Here is a 12,088-nt window from a genome sequence, read left to right as displayed (position 1 = left end):
TAAATGTCTCCAAATTAAGGAAGGACCAGGATGAAACATCCACATCTCTCAAAAATAAAACCTTACACTGGTTAATTGCAAATTGCAATTATCCCATAGATGGTGCAAGGGAGATCATTAACACTCAGCGAGTGGGCTGGATAGGCCCACTCAGGAAAAAGTTTGAGGGTGATTGCGTTACTATAAGCTTTAAAAGCCCCCAAAGGGCAGAGAAAACACTTGCCAGCGCCCCATCACCCTCACCCTGGGAATTTAACACCACACTCCTTCCATTAGGTTATTTTTACAGACACCTGATACCCCCTGAACAAGCTTTGGCGAACTATCCTACAATTCCCTATCAAGATTTGAATTTTGGAGCAAGGATCAAATCACCGCTCTTTATTCAGAATCAGAATTCCAATGTTAATTACATGAATAGCCGCAATTGGCGGAATCAGGCCCCAATGTCAATTCCCATTCTTCATCCCCCACATTACCCACAATTCCCAACCATGCATCAATATAATCATAGAGATAGGTCCTACCCAGTTCCTGACCCCTATCAGTTCACACCGATAACTAAAATTAGGTCAACATTTAACATCCCTACTCATAATCGGTTCGAATATTTTTCCAATTTAGATGAACAGGACTGGCTGGGTACATGGGTCAAAAATGAAATGTATGGCCAAGTTGCAGCCTGTAAATTAAAGGGATCTTCAACTCCAGCTGTAGCTTGTCAGGATCAGAATTGCCCTACAGAAATTATGTTATCAGACAGTGTTTTGTCCATTCCTTATAAAATAATTCATCATAAAATAGGGAATAGTGGGAGCAGACCTGACAAACGCTGTACTACCTATGGTTTATCAATATTAAGCTGGAATGTTGCAGGACTGGAATCTAAGCTGTCGGACCCTGCATGGATTGAGATAATTAATGATGTGGACATTCTCATGTTTCAAGAAACATGGGCTGTTGGGAATTTGTACATAGAGGGCTACCACTGTTTCAGTTTAACATCACCCAAACCTAATTTCGGTCGAGCAGTGGGTGGCCTTTTTATTGGGATTAGAATTCTGGCAGGCGGTACAATCAGAGACCTGCAGATTGATAACCTTGTTAACCCTAACATCCAAATTCTTGAATACAAGTCAAAGACAAAGACCACGATTTATTTAATTAACTTTTATAATAATGATTTTTATGGTGTACCGAATAAGAATTTTTTGGCATTATCTAAGGTTTTACGTATGTTTGAATGTTCTTTATCAGTAGACACTAAGACTGGTATTCTAATAGGGGGCGATTTTAATGTGAAATTAACAGAGAATTATGGGTCTGACGATCCTATTTACCCTGACTTAGTAGATCGCAGGGGATCGGAATTGTTTAAAATATTATCCGAATTCGACCTTGCTGATGCTATGAGAGTAGGGTATAATACGAATTTCCCTTATGCCCCCACATTTGTCAGCAGGGATAGTAGCTCCATTATTGATTATGTATTCACGTCACCACTGCTAACAGATTGTATATCAAAAACTTCTGTGGTACAAACATCCTTTAGTGATCATAATCCATTGCTGGTGATTTTAAATTTTGCATCTAGTCCGATTTTTATGAACTTAAATGGGGCAAGGGATATTACAACCTCAATTGACGGTCTTCGATTAAAATGGAGAGGAATTGACTGTGGGTCTATCTTAGACAGTGTACAAACAATATACCCACATCTGATAAAATCTTGCTTGTTCCCCAGTGGAAACCTTGATAATTTAATTGCTGATTTTGAAGTTTTATGTTCAACCATTAAAACCCTCTTGTCAGTCCCATTACCCAAGGAACGCAAAGAGCCAAGATGGTTTGATTCATCTTGCTCCTTGGCCAACAGAGATCTAAGAAAGGCACTCTCTGCCAAACCAAGGTGCAAAGTTGTTGTTCAAGCTGCCAGGAAAAATTATAAAGATAAAATATCGGAAAGGAAGGCTAATTTGCTTTCGGCCCACTGGGACTCTTTGTTAATTAGTGCAAACTTGGGTGGCAGTGGCCCATTTTGGGCCGCAGTCAGGAGAACGAGGGAAATGGGAAAAGAGCTCACACAAATTAGCTGCAATATAACAAGTGCAGCATGGGAGAGCCACTTCTCCAAAATCTATGCAGCCCCCTCTGATGAGTATTCTCTCCCTAATTCAGGCCAATTGGATGGTTTAAAGATTCTGGACCATGAAGTTAAAATAGCCATAAAAGAGAGTTTAGGAAACAAGGCACCTGGACCAGATGGCCTCCCCATCGATATTATTAAATACAATGTCGATTTGTGGACACCAATACTCCTTAATATTTTCAATAGTCTCCCAAAAGCAGCCATGCCGGCTACTTGGGCTACTAGTATTATTGTCCCAATTTATAAAAAGGGAGACAGATCAGATCCAGCAAATTATCGTCCTATCTCCCTTTTGGATAATACCATAAAAGTTCTAGGACGTATAATCTACAATAGGGTATTGGAATGGGCGGTTGATACTGACTTTTTAGATCTTTGTCAGATGGGGTTCAGGAGCGGGGTAGGAACAGTGGAGCAATGTTTAAATTTAAAATTGATAATTGATAAATATTGCATTGCCCGCTCATCCCCTACCTTCCTTGCCTTTATGGATCTTTCATCCGCTTTTGATCTTGTGAATAGATCTAAGCTCTGGTCAATTCTCTCATCCAATGGTCTTGATGACACTCTCGTCAGATTTTTAGCCTATCTCCATACTGACCTGAAAGCACGGGTACGTATTGGGATGGGTGGAGAGGTATCGGGAGCCATTGAGATAGGGAGGGGGGTGAGACAGGGGTGCGTTTTAGCACCCCTGTTGTTTATTATTTATATCAATGGTTTATCCAATTACTTGAAAAAAGTAACTTCTGATGTTCCACTGATTTTGGGTAATCCTTTACCTGTGCTTTTATACGCAGATGATGCGGTGCTTCTGGCCCGCACTCCTAATGCTCTCCGTCTGCTTGTACACAGTTTTGTTGATTTTATGGATGGCTTGGACTTGAAGGTAAATTAAAAAAAATCTTTCATTATGTCCTGTGGACCGGGCAAAAGGAAACTCAGCACAATTCGGATAGGCACAGATAAACTAGAATCTGTTCCTAAATTTCCTTATTTAGGGTTGGTCTTCGCTGCGAACAGCTCATGGAGTGGGCATTTGGCCCACGCCACGAGCAAGTTCTCGAAGGCCAACAATTCTGTTCTGAGTCTCCCCCGCCCAAAGAAAATTGGTGCCACTAGGGCTATTTTAAAGATTTTTAAACTACAGTGTTCACCTGTCGCTACGTATGGAGCAGAGTTATGGGGGTCGGGAAGCAGTATTTGTATCTAAAGAGAGGAAAATCGTTTTTGCAGAAAAGTGCTGGGTGCACCGATTTCCTCATCTGATTTTATTTGTCTTAACGAACTTAATCTTCCTTACATAAGTGATTTTAGTAGAGCAAGACCAGCTCTCTTCTGGATTATAATCTGGAGGAATGATGCTGCTGTCCTTACACAAAATATTATCAAGGACTGCCTAAATTGCGAACATGCAAACACAACAATGATGGACAGAATGTGGATCAATGTCACACATTCAACCCAGTCCAAAGATCTGGGCCCAAATCCATCGTGTTTCCACTCCACACCACCCTGGGTTAGACAATGGCGATATGCAAATCAGCGCTGACCCTGTGCCCCATGGGAACAGTCCAGTCCAAACTACAAAAGCCATGTCCTTCCCAGAACGGAAACAAGCATCCGAGGACCGGCCCGGTTTCGAGGTAACACCTCTCATCAGCCCGGCTAGCTTGATTCCAGTGGTGTGGAGTGCCTGGGACTCACGTCTGAGCATCCCCAGTACACTTAGAGCGGTAACTGCAAACACAACAATGATGGACAGAATGTGGATCAATGTCACACATTCACCCCAGTCCAAAGATCTGGGCCCCGGAAGCTTGTTTCCTTCCCAGTGTAAGAATTGGCTTTTGTAGTCTGGTCTGCCCTGTTCCCATGATGCACTGGGCCAGGGACAGACTAATTTGCATACAGCCAGGTTCTGAAACTGGGATGGTGCAATGAGCTAAAAAACGGTGTTGGATCTAGCCCTGATCTCTTGACTGGGTGAGAGTACTCTGCTTAATTCAGAGACTCTGTCCATCACCACCCCTTGTTGTAAATAATTTTGTCCACCCTAAGCGTGGAAGGGTATACTCAGACGTGAGTCCCTTGCTCATTGCACCATCAGGATTCAAGCAAGCCGGGCCGAAGACGGCTGAAATGCCAGAAACCGGTCCCCGGAAGCTTGTTTCCTTCCCAGTGTAAGAATTGGCTTTTGTAGTCTGGTCTGCCCTGTTCCCATGATGCACTGGGCCAGGGACAGACTAATTCGCATACAGCCAGGTTCTGAAACTGGGATGGTGCAATGAGCTAAAAAACGGTGTTGGATCTAGCCCTGATCTCTTGACTGGGTGAGAGTACTCTGCTTAATTCAGAGACTCTGTCCATCACCACCCCTTGTTGTAAATAATTTTGTCCACCCTAAGCGTGGAAGGGTATACTCAGACGTGAGTCCCTTGCTCATTGCACCATCAGGATTCAAGCAAGCCGGGCCGAAGACGGCTGAAATGCCAGAAACCGGTCCCCGGAAGCTTGTTTCCTTCCCAGTGTAAGAATTGGCTTTTGTAGTCTGGTCTGCCCTGTTCCCATGATGCACTGGGCCAGGGACAGACTAATTTGCATACAGCCAGGTTCTGAAACTGGGATGGTGCAATGAGCTAAAAAACGGTGTTGGATCTAGCCCTGATCTCTTGACTGGGTGAGAGTACTCTGCTTAATTCAGAGACTCTGTCCATCACCATCCCTTGTTGTAAATAATTTTGTCCACCCTAAGCGTGGAAGGGTATACTCAGACGTGAGTCCCTTGCTCATTGCACCATCAGGATTCAAGAAGCCGGGCCGAAGACGGCTGAAATGCCAGAAACCGGTCCCCGAAAGCTTGTTTCCTTCCCAGTGTAAGAATTGGCTTTTGTAGTCTGGTCTGCCCTGTTCCCATGATGCACTGGGCCAGGGACAGACTAATTTGCATACAGCCAGGTTCTGAAACTGGGATGGTGCAATGAGCTAAAAAACGGTGTTGGATCTAGCCCTGATCTCTTGACTGGGTCAGAGTACTCTGCTTAATTCAGAGACTCTGTCCATCACCACCCCTTGTTGTAAATAATTTTGTCCACCCTAAGCGTGGAAGGGTATACTCAGACGTGAGTCCCTTGCTCATTGCACCATCAGGATTCAAGCAAGCCGGGCCGAAGACGGCTGAAATGCCAGAAACCAGTCCCCGGAAGCTTGTTTCCTTCCCAGTGTAAGAATTGGCTTTTGTAGTCTGGTCTGCCCTGTTCCCATGATGCACTGGGCCAGGGACAGACTAATTTGCGTACAACCAGGTTCTGAAAATGGGATGGTTCAATGAGCTAAAAAACAGTGTTGGATCTAGCCCTGATCTCTTGACTGGGTGAGAGTACTCTGCTTAATTCAGAGACTCTGTCCATCACCACCCCTTGTTGTAAATAATTTTGTCCACCCTAAGCGTGGAAGGGTATACTCAGACGTGAGTCCCTTGCTCATTGCACCATCAGGATTCAAGCAAGCCGGGCCGAAGACGGCTGAAATGCCAGAAACCGGTCCCCGGAAGCTTGTTTCCTTCCCAGTGTAAGAATTGGCTTTTGTAGTCTGGTCTGCCCTGTGCCCATGATGCACTGGGCCAGGGACAGACTAATTTGCATACAGCCATGTTCTGAAACTGGGATGGTGCAATGAGCTAAAAAACGGTGTTGGATCTAGCCCTGATCTCTTGACTGGGTGAGAGTACTCTGCTTAATTCAGAGACTCTGTCCATCACCACCCCTTGTTGTAAATAAATTGCGAACATGGTATGAAGATTCCTTGGCTCATAGAAGTTTCTAAATCACTTAATGAAGTTGACAGAGGCACTTTGTTCACCGACCCAACGTCAATTGAACAAAAGGACAAAGTTGAGGTTCAGAATGCACTTTATGCACTTTATAGAAATGGTCGCACAGGAAGAGAATCCCAGAAATCAAGCATTATGAAATATATAGGAAATGGCCTCTGTAGGCAAATCCTGCCGCCCTATCTCTCCCTCCCCATGTCCAGTTGGGAGCGATCTTTATTGTTCCGTTTAAGGGCAGGAACTGTAAAATTTTTGCTGTCTTTTCCTATGGGGTACCAACATAGTGCTGATCTCACTCCATGTCCCTGTGATGGTGTGAGCACACAGGATGATCTGCACTTTTTATTCTTCTGCAAATTTTATTTGAGATGTATTAAATGGTTTTTAACTCCCTATTTTAAAAAATACAGACCTCTCACACTTAAAGAATCCTATATGATGCTGCTTACTCTGGACACTGATGAACTGACCTTTCGCACTAGCACTTTTTTAAGATCAGCCATACGAGCGCGTAAGACGATGGAAAATCCCTGAAATTAGAAACTAGTCACAATGGTGTTTATTGTGTAAATATTCCAATGAAATGAAATTCAATGTATAGTTATAGTATGAATTTTTATGATATTATGAAATGTATTTCTGTACAAATCCTTTTTATTTTTCTGTCTGTATCATATACAAATGTTTTATTGCTGTATCGGTACTTTTATGAATTTTATGAAATTCGAATAAAGGTCTTTTGAACTTGAACACCATACAACTTTTGCGAAATATGAATTTAATGAGCATAAAGATAGTGGAGACTCAAAATCAATTGTATAGCTCCAAAAGTATTACTCACAATATTAAATCAACACAATACATGAATAACTCTTATTAGTCAAAGTTGTCTGTATACTATTAAAATTGAGCATGCTCTCGGTGAGGGAGAGGAAGAAAGGTATATGATAAGATGGGGGTGATTAGGTAAGTGGGGGACTGGGTATAGGTGGTGTGACAATAGCACAATCACAGTACAATTGGAAAAAGACCTTTACAGTCTAACAAGATCAATAGTTCCCTAAATCTCTTCACACATGGGATGGATTCCTCAATTCTAGTTAAGTCCCAAATTGCGAGGTGATGGTGTAGTCTACGTTTCGACCCAGCTTGTTACAAGGGTAATTCGCGCTTCATTCTGGGGTCTTCATCAGGACAATGTATAGTGAGAGCACTTCGTGTACGGTCAGCAAATGACCTACAGTCCAGGACCTTTGGGAAGTTCCTCGCTTGTTAGCTTGATTCAGGAGGGGGCAGGTCAAAAACAGGGTGTAAATCACCGGATTCCAAAGCTTCTAAGGGAATCCAATCCCACGGCGTAGTCAATCTGCCGTCTTTAGGGTGCCCGAACAATCAGGCCACATGGATGAATCTGTGGACCTCCACCTACGCCTTCACTGCTTTCCGTCAGAGTGAAGGTGTAGGTGGAGGTCCACAGATTCATTCATGTGGCCTGATTGTTCGGGCACCCTAAAGAATGCATGCACGAACTTGAAGTAATCCATAGAAGAACAGTGGGCAGACACCATACCGAACACTGTGCAGACAGTGCACTCCGTTTACCTGCAATCAAACACTGCCAAGATCAAATGTCCCTAAACATCTCAAACTGCGCTGCTTTCATTTAAGAGGTGACATGAAACAAGTCTAGATTGATAATGCTTACTTCCCTTGAAGTCGCAGTTCTTGTCAAAATGTGCCAGATGAGCCCGGCAGGACCAGAGGTTACGGTCTAGCTGGAGGAGGGGCTAGACTATATCTTGGCTGACAGACCGAAGCGCGAGGCGGGAGTAGTAGGTGGTGTGAGCTCCTATGATCCCGTTGAACGCTAAGGGGCAGACTGCGAGGCACTAGACTGTAATGATTTTAGATTACTGTGCACTCTTCTGCTCATTGATCGCCTGATTGTTCGTTTTTAATATTTCAGTAGCATTGGACATCAACTGTTTTTACACCTTTTAAATTCCCCTTTCTTACCTGGTGCGAGGTGTGTGCTCTCCCTGCCCCGTTCCATCGCGGCTACATTGCCGTTTGTGTGGAGGGCAGGGCGGCATCTTGGGTCAGTCCCGGAGCCCGGCAGGACCAGAGGTTGCGTTCTAGCTGGAGGCGGGGCTAGACTATATATTGCACATGGTATACCGAACGCGCAGCGGTTGCGCGCAGCAGGCGCGCCAAAGCCGCGCCAAAGGGGTGCCCATCAGCGCCCGTCCGTGCCTGGACCGCGCCAAGGGCCTTGACCCCTGGTCCACAGAGCTCCCGAACAAGTGCCCAACTTATGGATATAAGGAATACGACCAACACCTCTAGCTGCCCTTATTTTAAAACCGATACTCTCATCAACTTAGCATCCACGCAATGTCCCAGCTGTTCCTATAACATGATCTTACCTTTTCGTCAACACAGGGATAACGTACCCCCGGGAACAAACGAGGTTAAATACATCCAATGTTCGCTTATTAATGCTCGTTCATTAGTTAAACATAAGTATGAAATCTGTGAATTGATATCCAGTCACAATATTGACCTCCTTTTTATAACTGAAACCTGGGCAGACCAAGCATCTGGCCCAGATTTCTGCATTGCCACACCCGATGGCTACCAGGTAGTCAGACAGGATAGACCTTCAGATAAAAAAGGTGGGGGCATAGCAATTATATACAGAAATAATTTTGTGACTAAGGTAGAATCCATCGATTTCCCCCAGGCGGAAGCACTAACTTTTTCAATCATGCTTTCCCACTCTCAATCCTTCAAAGGAACCCTTCTCTATCGCCCACCCAATCCACTGAATGAATTCCTTGCAGCTCTTAACAGCTTATTAGAACCCATTGCCGCCACACCAGATTATACAATATTAGGAGATTTTAACTTCCACTTAGAAACCATCACTGACAAAGATTCCTTAGCGCTGACCTCGGACCTCCTATCAGCAGGTCTTCGACAGTTAATTACATTACCCACCCATCAGGCAGGACACACTCTCGATGGCATATTTACAAACAACTCTCATATTGCCTGCTCTACTGTTATACCACTAACCTGGATGGATCATTCAGCAGTCATGTTTACCATCCTGACAACTAATCACAAAAACTCACATGTCATGACTCGCTCATCTGCCCAATTTCGAGACTGGAAGAACATCGACGTCTCGATTTTACAGACAACTCTCTCATCCACTCAGCCGGATGACACAATAGACCCACATATAGCCTTTAACAACTACTGTCGTTGGTTACATAATGCATTTGATGTTTTAGCTCCCTCTAAGAACATGTTGCCCAATAGGACGTCACCATCAGCCCCCTGGTTTTCAGAATCCCTTAGACTTGAAAGACAACGTTGTAGAAATTTGGAAAGGCGATGGCGCAATCACTATGATAACAACAATAGAGATGTGTATAAAAAAGCACTTGACACATATAGAAAGCTCATCATTACAGAAAAAGTAATTTCTATTTAACACAAATAGAATCAGCCCAAAATTCGGCCAATCAACTTTATCAAGTCGTAACGAAGCTATCCATTCCACCGGCAAGTGCAATCACAAAATCTCTGTAACTCTCTGGCTGACTTTTTCAAGGAAAAGGTCAATGACATCTATGCTAACTTCACATCTAAAACTTCCACTGATCACCCTATTCATAACCCAAGCTCCAACCCCCCTCCGTCTCTTTCAGCGAATTCAGTCAAATTTCCTCCACACAGATAGCAGAAGTAATAGCAACCATTAAATCGGGATCTCCTCTTGACCCCTGTCCCCCGTCCATCCTCAAGCCTGTTTCTAATCTCATAGGACCTGCTCTTACCAAAATATGTAACTCCATGTTCCTTTCAGGCTCTTATCCATCGATTTGGAAAAAAAGCTATTATTAAGCCCTTATTAAAAAAAACCAATCTTGATCCCACAGAACTAAAAAGTTATAGACCAATTGCCTCTCTTCCCTTCCCATCCAAAGTATTTGAAAAGATCATGAACATCCAGCTGTCTAACTATATCAACCAGAACAATCTGCTGGATGACACCCAGTTTGGTTTCAGGAAGGGGCATGGAACTGAGACGGCACTAATAAAGGCCTCAGATGAAATCAGAACGATCATTGATCAAGGCGGCGCGGCAGTCCTGATATTATTGGACTTGTCCGCAGCCTTAGACACGGTCGATCACACCACCTTGATCGACCGTGTATCCTCCATTGGCATAACAACGCAAAATCGCTTCTGATATCCTTTCTGTCCGAACGTAAACAGTCAGTCAAACTCGGTACTTACTATTCCCCTGTTTTTACTCTCCCATGTGGAGTTCCCCAGGGATCCTCGCTAAGTCCGACATTATTCACCATCTATGTGTCAGACTTGGCGAGGGTCATTAAATCATATGGAATAAAGCTAACATCATACGCCGATGATACCCAGTTGGTATTGTCCATACATAATGATGGAGGAGCAGTTGCAGCCAACTTTAGGATGGTATGATGGCTATCAGTTCCTGGATGGACTGCAATTGTTTAAAACTTAATTCCAGCAAAACGGAGGTCGTGATTTTTGGCAGCCTCACCCCCTCCCGGTCCCCAGCATGGTGGCCCACTGAGTTGGGCCCCCCTCCATTACCCGTCACCAAGGTTAGGAACCTGGGGGTAATATTTGATGATAAGTTATCTTTTGTTAGCCATGCAAATGCAGTTGTTTCCTCCTCCTTCTTTACCCTTAGAATGGTCAGAAAACTTCTACCTTTTCTCCCCCCTAGTGCTGGCAAGACCCTTATGTGTACCTTGGTATTATCCAAGGTGGACTACTGCAACGGCCTTCTACTGAATGCACAAGAGAAAGTCCTTAAAAAAATGCCGTTAGTACAGAACGCGGCAGCGAGAATTCTGACCCGTACCCCAAAATTCTCTTCATTATCCCCCATTATTCGTCAACTCCACTGGCTCCCAGTCAAAAGCCGCAACAAATTTAAAGCCTTGTGCATTGCGTACAAAGCCATGAATAATATTGGGCCGGAGTTCTTAAAAAAAACTTTGTGCATATACACTCCTACAAGACCGCTACGTTCATCTATGACCCTACTTCTCCCTATTCCGCGTACAAAAAAAGTGGCCTGGGGAGACAGACGATTTACAGTGGCAGTATCAAGACTGTGGAACACCCTCCCCCTCCACATTAAAAACAGTCCATCCTTGATGATATTTCGAAAACGAACAAAAACTTGGCTTTTTAATCAGTAAACTCCAGCGCTTCCTCAGCCTCTTTTCAGCGCCGAGACACCTCAGGGCATTTGCGCGCTATATAAATCGCATAAATAAATAAATAAATAAACAGAGTATAACACGTTTGAGTTGGGGCTGTCCAATGTAATGTGGACACTGGTGGGGCTGCAAGGCTTGCTGTTCCAGTTTCCTTCATTTTCTTGGTGGCTTCTTTTGTTTCTGTGTTGCCTGTGACCCAGACTTTGTTTGAATTTTAATTGGGTTGTCTGATCTTGCACATCTTAAAGCTTTGTCATCTCCAGGTAGCCTCAGACCAACTTGTGGAAAGGTCTCCAACCCGTCGTCAAAACAAATGTAGTAAGGTAGTCCACGCTGGTAGATGTAGTTTAAGTAAGTTTATTCAAGTTACTCTAAGCAGTAGTTAAGCTCTGTAGAGCAGCTCCACCAGGAGCAGCTTGCTAGCTGCTCAGCCCTTCCACCAGCTGTCACCCCTCATATCCAGTCATTCAAGCATTCCACTCATGGCCCACACACCAAAATTCCACACAGAACACTCACACTGGCTGAGCAGCTAGGAACAAGATAACACAGTACATCATAAAACAACATGAAGATTCTACACAGACGCTAGTACAGCTGCTTGAAGTGCTCAGTGAGGCTGCTTATTGCGCTGTATTTTAACTTCAGCTAGGACAGGATGCTGGTCCACAGAAAAAATGAACTGTGTGGTGGAAAGGAGGATGTCACCCGATGTGAGGTGAATGAGGGCTGGGTTCAGAGGGAGCTTCTCAGTGTCATTGTAACCAGAATAAGTTGATTGTACAGTAAATAACTTTGCCGGGCTCAGGCTGATTTCCA

Source organism: Lissotriton helveticus, chromosome 5_1, assembly GCF_964261635.1.
Source record: "Lissotriton helveticus chromosome 5_1, aLisHel1.1, whole genome shotgun sequence".
Lineage (NCBI taxonomy): Eukaryota > Metazoa > Chordata > Amphibia > Caudata > Salamandridae > Lissotriton > Lissotriton helveticus.
The sequence above is the reverse complement of the archived record's forward strand: the minus strand, read 5'-3'. Positions refer to the sequence as shown.